The sequence below is a fragment of the Pteropus vampyrus genome, unplaced genomic scaffold, assembly GCF_000151845.1.
Source record: "Pteropus vampyrus isolate Shadow unplaced genomic scaffold, Pvam_2.0 Scaffold93, whole genome shotgun sequence".
NCBI lineage: Eukaryota > Metazoa > Chordata > Mammalia > Chiroptera > Pteropodidae > Pteropus > Pteropus vampyrus.
The window spans coordinates 4,890,131-4,904,081 of record NW_011888874.1 but is presented as its reverse complement, the minus strand read 5'-3'; positions in this window follow the sequence as shown (position 1 = coordinate 4,904,081).

Sequence of the window (13,951 nt, the reverse complement as noted above, 5' to 3'; positions counted from 1 at the left end):
CTTCTCCTGCTGCGTTGCTCTGACTTTGCCTCTGTCGTCACATCTCCTTCTCTGACTCTGTCTGTTCTGCCTCCCTCTCCTGCAGTGAAGAACCTTTGTAATTCCCTTGGACCTACTTGGATAACCCAGGATAACCTCTCTATTGAAGGTCAGCTGATTAACCATCCTAATTTCATCTGCAACTTTATTTCCCCTTGGCCATATAACCAAGCATATTCATAACTTTTTGAAATTAGGATATGGACATCTTTGAGGGGTCATTATTCTGCCTATCATGCCACCGATTTTATCAAATTCTGAGTCATTAATGCCTTACAATTAAACGATTTAATTCCTGATGGCTGATACATTCTATTCTGGGTGGAGAACTAAGTAAAATGAGGTTGAATGGCCAAATTTTACCAAGCCCCAACTTTCTAGGCCTTCATGGAGGTACAGTAAAGTGTTTTCAGTTGACAAACAAGGGCTCCAAAGAAATCTCTCAGGTTTAAGTCTCCCCTCTTTAATCTTTATTCTGATTTCCTGGAACATATAGCTTTTGTCAGTTGAGATCCTTCACACATTATCAACAACAGTGCTCTCTCTCTCTCTCCCCCTCCCTCCCTTCCTCTCCCATCCCTATCCACCCCCCTGTGTATTGCAGAGCTCAGGGAAATTTTGAGAGAGGAATTAAAAAGCTAAATCTTGCTAGCTATCAGTGTAAAAATTCTGATTCTTTGGAGAAACACATTTACTGCACTTCTTGAAATGTCGATCCTAGGTGAATGCTGCATCTAAGATAACTGAATCTCAATTATTTTTATAATCATCCAAATCCTTTCTAAATCTGGTTTACTTAAATTTTTCTTTATTTATATACCTTTTCCCACTCCTCCTGGGGGAAAGATGGATGCTTATTATAATTTTCATAAATTAGTAGAGAAGAAAGATTTTTTTCTAAAATATCTTTTTTTTTGGTTCTACTCTACTTGAAACATTAATGATGGACTTTTAAAATGCAGTAATGATATTAAAGAAATGCCTGTAATGCAAAATTCCATAAATTTATAATGTCTTAGGTTCAGAATGTGTGATACTTAACTGGAATCAAATTTAGCATACAGGTTCTACTGAGTTAGCCATGGTTAGCCACTTATTTACACCAAATACAATTTGTTCATGTGTTCTGACATAGTATGTTATAAATAAATGTAGCAATGTTTTATGATGTTGATTAAATCACAGAATCATAATATTTATCATGTGTTTGAGCAACATTAAATTCTTCATGTGAAGCCAGCAATTATTTCTTAATTGCCAAAGCTTTAATAAATCACTCAATCTTTTATCAACTATTTCATGTTTAAGTGTATCCCCCACAGGATACTACATTGCTTTGTATTAGTGTCTGTACAAGTTTTTATTCATTCTTCTAATTGAGAGTGAGTCAACTTACATTCTGTAATTATGCCACCAATGTGAGAAAATACATAAGCATTCATAATGAAATCTCGGATTTTCTCACACCACTCTTGCAAGAATTTAAAGTATTAATAATTATCTTACTAAATTGCAAATGTCTGCTATTGAGAGATTTTTACTGATGAGCCTAGATTAATAAAGTGCAAGAATTTTGATTTTATGATCTCAGCCATTTACATTCCTGGGATAGAGGTGCTGTCTGTTTTCTACCCTTATCACATTAGCACTCTGATTTGTTTTGATTATTGAAGGCAATTATTTCTTTCTTGCCTATTTCTATCTGCATGGAAATCAAGGAAGAGAGCCTTAAGGGATTCACAGTAAAGACATTTAATCTTGCAGACTCAAAAAAGGCACTTTGAGAAAATGGTTATGATTCTTATCCTTAATTTCCCTTAGTTTCCCTTTACTCTTAAATGCCTACCTATCTTAAATTTATCACAAAATGGCCCATGACAACTTTACATTCCTCATGGACTGGAAGGAGTAGAAAATTCTTACTCTGTAAATTCTTTTTGCTGCCATATGACCATTGCTAAACTCGTAAATAAAAATATCATAGATCCAACTCTGGCTTTAGAAAATGAATTTCTGCTACCCAACATTTTTAGACTTTTGGAGTATTGGATAAGAAAATTGGTCCGTTTGCCCACTGAAACATTACAGTCCTCAAGTTAATTATTTTGTACAAAAGTGTATTGTGTAGGAGTTTTAGAATTGCTTCATTGATTTTAGCCAATATGAATTTTCTACAAAGAACTCAATAAATGTCTATAAGCTGGAGATCTGAGTCAGGGAGGGAAATTGCAATTTTATATTTTTGAAAACAGAGCAGATTTTCAGATTTTCCCCTTGAATGGGAAATGCAATTTGAGAGAATCTGGTCTAAGCTATGTAAAACGCAGTTTCATGTGGTAGCCACCACAGTTTAGTCAATTCATTAATCCTATTTAGGTATAAACTGTCAGACTTGAGTTGCTCAAAATAGATTTTACTTAGTTGTTCAATCAATATTACTAGATATTTATGCAACTATGTTAACAATATATTAAATACTACTAATAAGTCCAAGACCATAACTTTAGGATATAAATTTATGGAAATAAAGATATTAAGATAAGTAACTGAAAATGAGAAAATCGTATTCTTTGTGGCTTCTGTTTTGAATGCTTGAAGTACTAACAGTCAACTGGCCTCAGGGCCAAAAATAGAAAACAACATACATTATCATCAAAGGACTTGCCCATCAAAATGCTTTACAGTTTCTCTTGTTGCATCTACAGTGAAGAAAGATTACTAGTTCACTAACCGAATACTCTGGTTACTTACACTGATTTTTCGAATAACGGAGTGAGTAAGTTATATAATGTCCAAACTGATGGGTGGCCTCTGACAATGAATTCTTTTACAAAGCATTTTTACTGCATACTTATTATGTACAAGGACCCCTGCAAGTTGCTAGGGAGGACATAGAGATTAATAAGATCAAGAAATTAATAATCAAAGTCTCCACAATAACTCTAATATAATGCAAAGGGAACCGCTTAGCATGGCACTGATATACAGACTTTATGACATGGGCCCACAGTAGAGTACTGAAACAGTGGGGGTAGCAAGTCTGCAGGAATCTGAGAAGAAAATATATAGTCAGATGAAAATGTCAGCTTTAGACTTCAACCTAGAAGTAGCATGTTGGTGGTAAAGAATATAGCCTAAGTTGAAATAAGTATAATGATAAATATTCCGTTCTGGCAAGAACATGGTGAGACCAATACCATTCTAAGCAGTAGTGGAAACGTAAATCCATTAAAAATATATAAAAATATTTCTGGAAAGCAATTTAGCAACATATGTTGAGATTCTCGACAGAGTTCATATTCTTGGACTCAGTAATTCCCTCTCTGGGGATGTATCTGCATGAAAATAACAGAAATGGTTAAAATTTTATACATAAAACTGAACATATTACTTTATAATATGGAAGAGTTAAATACAGCATAAATATTGAATAGTTAGAGTAGTTAAGTAAATTAAGGCATATCCTTTTATTGAAATGTGATGAAATTACTAAATAAAAAAACTTTAAAAGGAATCAAAATTAAAATGCTCAAAATAGAACATTAAATAAAAAAGAAACAGAATACAAAATCGTATATTTAGTATGATCTCAATTTTGTAAAATATACACTGGGTTGATATATTAAAATGTTAAAGGATATTTTCCTAGACTGAGTTCCTAGAGACAGACTTTGTCTACACAAAGTTTACTGGGGATATACATCAGATATACCTCACTGAAGTGAGAAAAGCAACTCTGGGAAGAGGGAGAAGCTGATTGGAAAGGTGCTTGCAGTAGATGCTTCTGCCAACCTCACAGGGTGTTCTGGAACTAGAAAGGCCCTTCAGAGTTATTCCAAATTCAAGCAATGGAGCCAGAACTTGGTATAACTGCATTAACCAGCCATTGGCTTGGGCTACCCCAGAAAGTGACATAACCTTGCTAATGGAATTTCTGGCAGCTGAGTGCAATTTCCAGTGAGGGGCAAAACTATGAGCTGTCAGCAGCCATATTCCCAATAACTGGGATGTGGGTACATAGCCCTGAAGAAGAAACCTGGGCAGATTCTCACAGTATCTATTACAAGTGGTCATTTCTAAGAGTGAGAGAGATTCCGATAAATTCTATTTTTTCCCATTCTCTTTCTTTAAGAATACATTTTGATACACTCTTATTTTTAGTATGGTTTAGTTACACAATCAGAAAATGATCATTGAATCTTTATTAAAAAAAAAACACTAAAGTATCAGGTCTTTGCCCTTGGAGCTCTTATTTGAACCTCCTTAGTTCTATAAAACACTTAGTTCTATAAAAAGAGAGTCAGAGTTTGGCTCGGTTGTCTTTACCAGATGTTATTTGCATAATGACAGAAATTGCTTTCCTTTTCATAAACGAGACAAAAATGACACTTTATGGAATATCACAATGAAATTGTTACACTGTCTTGTGTTTTTAATGACTAAATATTAGTTTTAGATATCATTATAAAGTTTTTCGCCACTTTCACCTGAGAGTCTCAGCTGGCTATTCATTCAAGATTATGGCCAATCGCCATGAAGAGCAAGTGAATTTGAAGAGTAAATCTGAGATATCTTCCTACTGCACTGTCCCCTGCTCCAAATATCTCAGCCTCAAAGCCCTCTTCCCCAATGTTTTCCACAAGTACTTGTTCCTCAATTAATACTACCCCTCACTGGACTTTTATGACATTTAGGTAACATAATCCTGTTGCTAAACTGAAAATACACTGATTGTTTGATAAGCCAGACAAAGAACTGGGAAAGATGAAGGGCAATGAAAATGTTTTTTTCATTCTACGTGATATGGCTAAGAATGAGCCCTGGCCAAGAAGACAGAGTATATTGTTTCCTAACATGAACTATTGAAGAATTTTATTATTCGAGTTGGAAACAAGGAAAAATTCTGAATTAGCAATGAGAATGAGAGACACTTATACTGATCCTTACCTCTTTTTTATTTTCCTGAAGAATGGTTAATAAGAGTGACTTTGTTGAAGGATGTGAAAAGGCGATGATGAGGACGGGCAAGGCAAACCCGTTTGGTGAGAGCATGCCAGAATCTCCAGGGTAGATGACAATGTGACATATCCCTCCTTCCAGAAAAATCACCTCCAACCTCACTTTCAAGTGACTCTAAAAGGTAGCATCAATCAAAGACGAAAATATGGCATTACTGAAAATTATCACATTGATTCTCATAGATTTTTTTTCCCCTCAACATTCCAAAGGGTAAATGTTCTATGTAGGGACAGATTTCTCTTGGTCTCATCTCTTACTGAGGGAAGGAAGCGTTTTGTTCCCCAGTATAGCTGATATTGGTTTGTTCCATTTCCATTCCAGAAGAGAGTGAGCATCTTGTAGCAGCTGAGGCCAAACACGGAGAGTAAACAGCTGGTCTACATTGGAGTGAGAGACAATCTCCCTGACTTGAAGTTATTCCATTTCTTTCCTTACTGAATGCTGCCTCATCAGTATGTCTTTTTCCAAAAATTCAACTACTAGGATTAAACATGAAGAACCACTCCTCTTGGTTTTCAGTTTTATTTATTATTTAGATGATGTCTGAGCTTATTCTTTCTTGGAAAAATGTTATGCTGTATTGTGACATATGGAGTAACCTTTTCCAAAATGTCACACACTAGAAGAGGAGAAATTTTTAATATTCTCAAGGTCTCCTTTTTATGTTTAATGGTAACCAAGGGACCTTCTACCAAGAACAAAATATCAACCTGACAGTCCTGCTTCTCACCACACAGTGATATAGAAACGTTAGAAGAATGAGATGACTTAAAATCGCCCATGAGACCCCAGAAATCTTGCAGAGTCTTGTTCGTATAAATCTCATCTAGGGAGATTTGGCACTAGACACAACAGGGTAGTTTCTTATTATTTGATTTCTGACATGGTTTGCCCATGATATTTTAGACGTTTTTGCATGCTCAAACAAGCTAATGCAACCTGGGGCCAAAACAATTTCCAAAAAGTGATTTCAGTGGAAGACAATCCAATTCTGGGCAAACCTAAAATGTCACAGGCTGGAGTTACAAGTCTCTAAAATATATAATAAAAAGTTCAATCACTATTGGTTGTTTGCTATTTTTCAGTTAAAGGCCTTAAAAATGGAATTTTGAATGAAGTTGACTCAATTAATTTAGGATTTAGTAGACATAACCTGAAAAATATAGAAATGCCCAGTAGGTGGCAGACCCAAAGAGTAAATTTTGGTGAATGAAAGATGTTGCTCTAATACTAAGGAGTATTAGAAGCCAAATAAATAGTCTTTAGGAATCAGATCATTAAAGTTATGATAACAGCTCTAGGAAAGTATTTTTAATTCAAATTATATTACTGTAGGGTCAAATGATTCAGCTTTATGGAAGCTGAGCTAAGGATAGAAATAACAACTTGGATTTTTATAGATTCCAAGTAGCTTTGGTGGAGGGAGGGAAGAAACAGAAAGACGGAGAACATACTGGTCGATTGCTTCGGTTCTTAATCACTGGGTTGGAGTCCCATCTTCGTCACCATGGCAGAAATGACTGGCTTATCACTAAACTTTATGCTTTCTTGGCACACAACTAGACTATATGTCTTGGCCTCCCTTGCAGTTAAATGTGGCCATAACTGGAGTCTAACCATGAAACATGAACATGAGTTTTGTACACGTTGGCCTTGCCCATAAAACTTAAGTAATTCTCCACATTTTTTCCCCTTCTGTTCCCTCTTCGAAGTAGACAAACATGGTGACCTTGGAGGCCATATGTAAAAGATTGTAGAACCACAACATAGAAAGAACCTGGATCTTGGACCTCTGCTTGGAGTGATCTTGGCTTCCCACAAGCCAGAATCACCTATCTTGGGTTTTACATGAGAAATAATATTCTATTATGTTAAGTTGCTAAGACCTATAAGTTTATTCTTTATAGAAGCTCATATTATCATAACTAATATGTCCAGATTTTCCCTGACTTTGGTCAAATTACTTAACTTGGTTATGCCTCAATATTTTCTCAGTGAAATAGGGATACTACCTCAAAGAGTTGTTGGGAAGATGTGTGTAAAGTACTTTCACAATGCCTGACATGTGGCAAACTCATAGCAAATGGCAGCTGTTATTAATCACTCTTGTTTGGTGCCTGATTTATGTTCAGCAAGGTGTTCAACATTTGACATACCTTGTCACATTTAACCCTAAAAATGACATTGCCATGCAGGCATTATCATTCTCATTCTGACCACAAGAATAGCTATGATAATGAAACTTATTGGACAATCTCTACATGCTTAGTACTGTTCCAAGCATTTTATATGCATTAACTCACAAGCAATCTTATGAAGTAGGTACTATTATTATCCCCCCTTTGTACATGAGGAAGTAGAGACACGGAGCTTACTTTTCATCCCCAAGCTCATTCGGTTAGTAAGTGATAGAGCCAGGGTTCAACTCAGGAATTCTGGCTCCAGAGCCCTCACTCTTAACTGCTGATCTCTGAGGTACCTGAATCTTATCAAGGTCAAGGGAAATACTTGAGATCTTAAGTATGAGAACCTGTGGCCTTAGAACCTGAGAAATCAAATAAGAAGTGACTGCAATTACATCAGTCCATCTAACCAAGAGATCGGTAAAATGAATTTCAATCTCTTAAATCAGAACTAGACCAGTGCTATCTACTGCTAGTCCTGCAGGCTGGGCTGGCACGGTGGTTTGCAAGTTAGTGGTTTGTAATGTGGCCAGCTCTAAATACTGATGTCACAGAGAGTCTTGTTTTAATGTTAGAACGTGTTCTAAATTCCCACAAACTCTTGCTGACCTGGAAATGTGGATGGCATTTGCTGAGGCCTTCCGTTTCTGAGAATCTTTATGGTGGGTGTCGCTTTTAACCCAGATATTGCTAGGAGACAGATCACTGCAGCAATGGGACCAGATCTCTACCTTCTGCATCTCTACCACTGGTCTAAAATGAATCATCACTCAGAGCCTGCAAAGCAGGATGGTTTCTGGATTTCTGGGGAGATTCTAGAACATTAGTGATGCTTAATAATTGAAGTGCAGATGTCGCATGAACTGTAAATGTGAACTATTAGCTGAATTTAATTTTTCTCATGAGGAATGTTATGAGGCTGCAACAGTGGTGACTCTCTTTGCCTTACAATTCTTGCATGAAAGGTTCATTGTGCCGGTAAACGTTTTTGCTTTCATAAACATGGAGAAGATTTCATTCTGCAGCAATCTCTGCATTTAAATTACCCATTGAACATTACAGAATGACCGATTCATTGTCTAAAATATATGCTCGAGTTTCATCATTTTCAGAGTAAGTTCATTATCTGCCTGCTGTTAAATCTCAATGATAAAAATAGTATGAAGAATAAGATATGTTGAAATATAACACTATATATTTTTTCTGTTCTTGACAAGCATTCTGTGAAAAATCATCCCATCGGTCCTCCAAGATTTACGCAGCAAAGAGCTATTACTCTGTTATCAATTAAAGGTACAATGAAACTCTAAGGTAGATAGAGAATGGTCCCAGAAACTATCTAGGTCACACGAAACTGTATTTACTAAAGGATGTGTAAAAATTAAGGAAGAAGTACCTGGGGCCAAAATTTTATAATTGTCTTTGTTTTATAAAATAAGGTTATATACCAAATACTGCAATATATTTATTGTACCTTTCTGAAACTTTTTACTATAGATAAAAAAATGTAAAACATATAAATACAGGCTGTTAACAGCTGTGATATTTACTTCGCTTGATGCTAGATATCCAAGAGTACACAGTAGAACACTGGGGATGAACTTTGGGCTCTGAGGTCTGTGGAACCTTGGGCACAAGTTACCTAGATTTTTCTGTGCCTCAGTTTTCTCGTCTGAAAAACATGGAAATAATATTATTTCCTGCATAACATTGCTATAAGAATAAACCAAGTCAATATATATGAATTTAAACAATACCTAACCTAAAATAAGTTCTTGTTGAATGTTTGCAAAAGGAATAAATGTTAGTGTGCTTTTCTTGGATAATCATGCATTATTCTTTTTCAATAAAAAAAATTAAAACTTATTACAAACTAATGCACTAATTAGAGAAGATGTTTTAGCTTCAAAAGGTGTGAAAGAGGTAACAGGATAATAAAAATTACTTACCTTTCCTAATAGAGACAATATATTAAAGGAAATAAAAACCAAGATGGCAGAGAGGCCAATATCTTCCACTTCCTTTTTGTCACTGTCGCGGAATTGTTTTGGAAAAAGAAGAACCATATAGATATCACTCCCAAATTCTAACAATTAAGATTAATTTGGACAAGTTCCACTTTTAAATTTATTTGCCGCTGGGACAGTCATTAACATCTTATAGGGACTTACTTAACTACTCAGCTTTTTCTAAACGAATCCATTCAAAGAGTTTATGTTGTCAAAGAATATGACTGATAAATATGTTAAGTGGGAAGCTTTAGATAAAATGAACTGTGGGAGAACATTTCAGTGTGGCATTTTGGTCAGTATGCCAGTTACCACTTGTTACTTTCAAAACCTCCTCAAAACTTACAAGCATGAAGGAACCGCCATTAGCTGAGATCATAGTTTTATGAGTGACAAGGTAGATCGAGCCCATCTGGGTGATTTTTCTGGTCCAGGCTAGTATGGGACATTTTAGGCTGCTTTAGGTTACATTTCTGGGGCCTTGGCTGAAACAATTGGGCTGGATTCTTCATACAGACACTCATCCTATAGTAGGCCAGTGCATGCTTGTTCAAATGATATACACAGTCCAAGAGTAAGTGGAAGCATAAAAAATATTTTTGGTTCTAGGCTGATCACTAGAACAATGCTGCTTCCACAACATTCTTTGGGTCAAAGTGAGTCACGAGACCAGCTCAGGTGTAAGGATTGAAGCAACAGAGTCCATCACTGGATGAAAGGAGCTGCAAAGTCATATCACAAAGGGCAGGAATAGAGGCAAGGAAAGAATTTGTGGCTATTTTTTGTAATCTACCACAGGCGGCCAATGTCATTCCTATGTTATGGGAAAAAATAAAGTGCTGAAGATGAAAAAGGAGAATCCCCTCCAAAAGGATCAAAAGCCATTTTGCAAACTGGCTAAGACCTCCCTAACCTTAAAATACCCTTTCTATTTTTCTGGCACCTGGTTGCATTCTAGTGTCTGATATGAATCCGGATTTTGCATAAATGGAATTACTGGTCAGATCACAATAAGCATGTATATATCATTCGCTCTAATTCAATCCATGTGACTAGAGAGGCAAGAGATCCTTAATTTTGCTGCCATTAAGAGAAAGTTAATAATTCTTTAAAAAAAGAAATAATAAAATTTGACGAATCATTGTCCTGCTTTAGTAAGGTCAACTGTGAGAGACAACTTTTCATAAACTAATTTCCCACATCAGAGAGGGCCGACAGGAGCTACCTTCGGTAACTTGGGCCATTAATCTATTAATACAGTATAATTACCCGAGGTAAGGACATATCCACACTATACCTTTAGAACCCTCACTTTGGGGTTGTATAATTGTATTATAAATCTTACTAAGGTTTCTTTTCAGAATGTCAGCATTTTAGCAACCATATCTATCAGTCTACAGACTACAAGGTCAAACCTTTTGAAAGAGGCCTCATGAACATACAAAGTTAAGGCAGTTTTTAATGTATTTAACTAAGCAGCATGAACACCTAATGAAAACGAAAATAATGCTTCAAGACACAGACAGACAGAAAAGATAACCTTCAAAGGTTCAGAAAATGTCAGGTGCTTTAAAATTAAATTGCATTGGAAACATTGAAAGCTAGAGGTAGTCCAGGAAAATAGTAAGAGAAATCAACAACAATTGTTAAAGTAATTAAAGACAATCATATTGATCTTACGGTTGCCTCTGGATCTTTTCTCTGGCATAATAAATGTGGATTAGATTCTCTTTGTCTCTTCAAATCGAAATACATGGAGAAGGAAGTAAGAAAACTTTAGAAGTTTATCAGAGAGGACATGAAAATGAGAGATGAAAACAATCCAGGTAACTTAAAATCATAAAACGTGATAGCTGAAAAGCTTTCCAGAGAACAGGTTATCAACTCTTCTATTTTAAAATTAAACTGATACTGACAGAAGCTACTTGCCCAGTTTGCACGGCTAACGGATGAGTAATCTGTTCCCTAATAACTGATTTTACTCTACTTGCTACTTTACTCTGGGATCTGATCATAATTGTAAATTTGTAGTCATGTTCATCAGCTTTTATGATATTATCTCAACCCACGTGAAATACCTTTAAGTGGATTTCTGAATATTTTAACAGATTGGAAGATTATGGGGTCATAATTGTGGTAAAAAGCTTGCGGAAATTTCTGGCTTAAATCTCAATTCACTTCATTACTGAGTTTCTGCGGATGAAGTTTGTCTAAGCTGGGTTGCCAGGACAAGGAAAGTCTTCAGCTTCCACAAACATATTTAGCCACATCGCTCTTCCCACTTGAGGTCCCACTATGCTTCACATCGCGTAGATGAGCTACGGATTCAGGCAATCACAGTAGCACAGAGGCCTTGAACTCTTTGTTATTGGAAGTAATGTGTTGTTGGAAGTACTTGAGCTGTTGATTGTATAACAACACAGCTTTGTCCGTTAGATGCAAAGGCCACTGGGCAAAGAAGATCTAATCACGATACCCAGCATCTCAAGCCTTGGCAGTGCCCTTGGCATGAGAACCTCCTTCCCATACCACAAGGGGGTACGGTTGTTCTCTGTAGTGACACGTGGTGCAAATTGGGGCAGATAGGAAAGAGAGGGAGAAAGAGAGGACGAAAAAGTGAAAGGGAAATGAAATTTTTAAAAGCGCAAACAATATTAGACAAGCATTTGGGATATTGGGAGAGGGCTGAAAATTAAGAGGGTGAAAATAAGGTGTTGGTACGGTTGAAGGAGATGAGACATTTCTAGAATGAGAAGTAATGTGAGAAAGGAGACATTATGTAGTATGGTTATGGACTATAAATTAGTCCCTTTTGTCATTATTTTTTAAAAATAAGTTAAAATATATATAACTATTTTTATGACTATCACTTGCTTAAGGCACTTCTTTGTATATAATACTTTTCAGAGATAGGCCTCATGGGGCCCCGACTTTCACTGGGTTACATCATCCTGTTGCTTCCCCAGTCTTCCACTCACATTTCTAGAACTGCTTTTCCTCTGCACCACCTCCTGTTTCTAGAAATGGTTACTTATTCTGCCTCTGGTCCTATTCTTAATTCTGTAGGGTTGTGCTGCCACACGTCTCTCTGTTGATGTGGAAAAATGAGACATAACTGCGTGATAGTACAGCTTAAAATAAATACTACCGTAGAGAAAAATTAAAATATAAGGATTTGGGAGGAAATACATCTGCGGGAGACAAAGGAAATGAGAAGTCTCTTAAGTGTTGCTACAATTAAAATGCTGATTCTAAATCCATTTGAACTTAAAAACTCTTCTCATGTTTTTTCTGAGTAATCATATGGCTCATATTCTGAATGTGTTAGCTTAGGCATTCTGCTTAAAAATACACTTTGATTAATTCTGAATTATTCAGCGTTAATCAGGTGTTGCTTCAAGTTATCTTCTTTGTGTTTCATGTCTCCCAGAGTCACAAAGTTGAGTTCAAATGCTTCTGAATAAAATAATCCTTAAACGAAACACGAACTTGGCTCTACCAGCAGCTTATCAAACATCAAGGGCGTTAGATGTGCAAGGCCGGGAAAGAAAAGGAAATGACTTTGCATAAAAATGGATGAAATCCATCTTAGGATGGAATTCTGTTTTAAATGGTCTGGATGCTGCAGTGCTTAAGGCAGCAGTGTCTATGGACTTTGGGACTCATTGTGTGTTTCTGGGAGGTATGAAGCACTTGGGTTTCTGAACACAATGACAGCCTGTTTCGATATCATCTCTGGCAAAAATATGCTGGGGAAACCTAGATGTTCATTATTACTGAAAAGGATTCCTGATGCAGCGCAATGCAGTGAAAAATGAGTATGAGCTCGGCATGGGTGCCCTGGGTCCAATTCTGATTCTACTTCTTATCAGCCATGTGGCTTGCACGGGTCGAGTAACGCAACTTCCGCTTTATGTTCTATGTGACACATAGAAGACACTTCAGCTGTTAATATTGTTTTAAGACAGATACTCAGTTCATAGAGCAATGGCGTGAAGTCACATGCTTCCCTCACGCTTGGATGGAACTGCATTGCACGGAAAAGCTCACCTGATTAGAAGGAGGCACAGCTTCCTGTCCCCAAATAGGAATGTCATCTTATCTTCCGACGCAAATCATCCTGTGCTGTAAGAAAGTGAGGGGCAGTGTTGGTGGCTCAAAGACACCATGTGAACATGGAGGAGCTCTGGGAAGGACTTGACTTCAGAGTCCAAAACTGGAGACGGGCTGAGCTCCAGCCCCTTAGCTCCATCCTTGCACACATGCAAACGACAGTGAGCTGGGTCAGGAGCAGCTAGTAGTGGCAACCATGCACTCGAAGCCACTTTTATTCAAAGAATTCATGCTCTTACCAGCTTCTAAAGTTGATGCTATTGACACCAAATATACATAAGATCTGTATATCTATATCTGAGAGTGTTTCTTCTAGGCCTCTAACCCATAAAGCCTTTAAAGATTAAGTTTAACTTAACTCCATTTTCAGGTTTGCCATATTTTATTTTCCAATAAAATATGGGAAAAATATAAACTGAATTTCAGGGGCCAAAATAATTCTCTATGCTGAATGTCAAGCTTATTCCTTGTAAGCAACAATTTTTTGTTGTTGTTAATTGTCTTTAAATTTCTTGGTTCGACAATTTATACTTGCTTTCTTAATGAAATTTGACTCATTTGATTATATTTTAAAAGAGCAGTGTACTC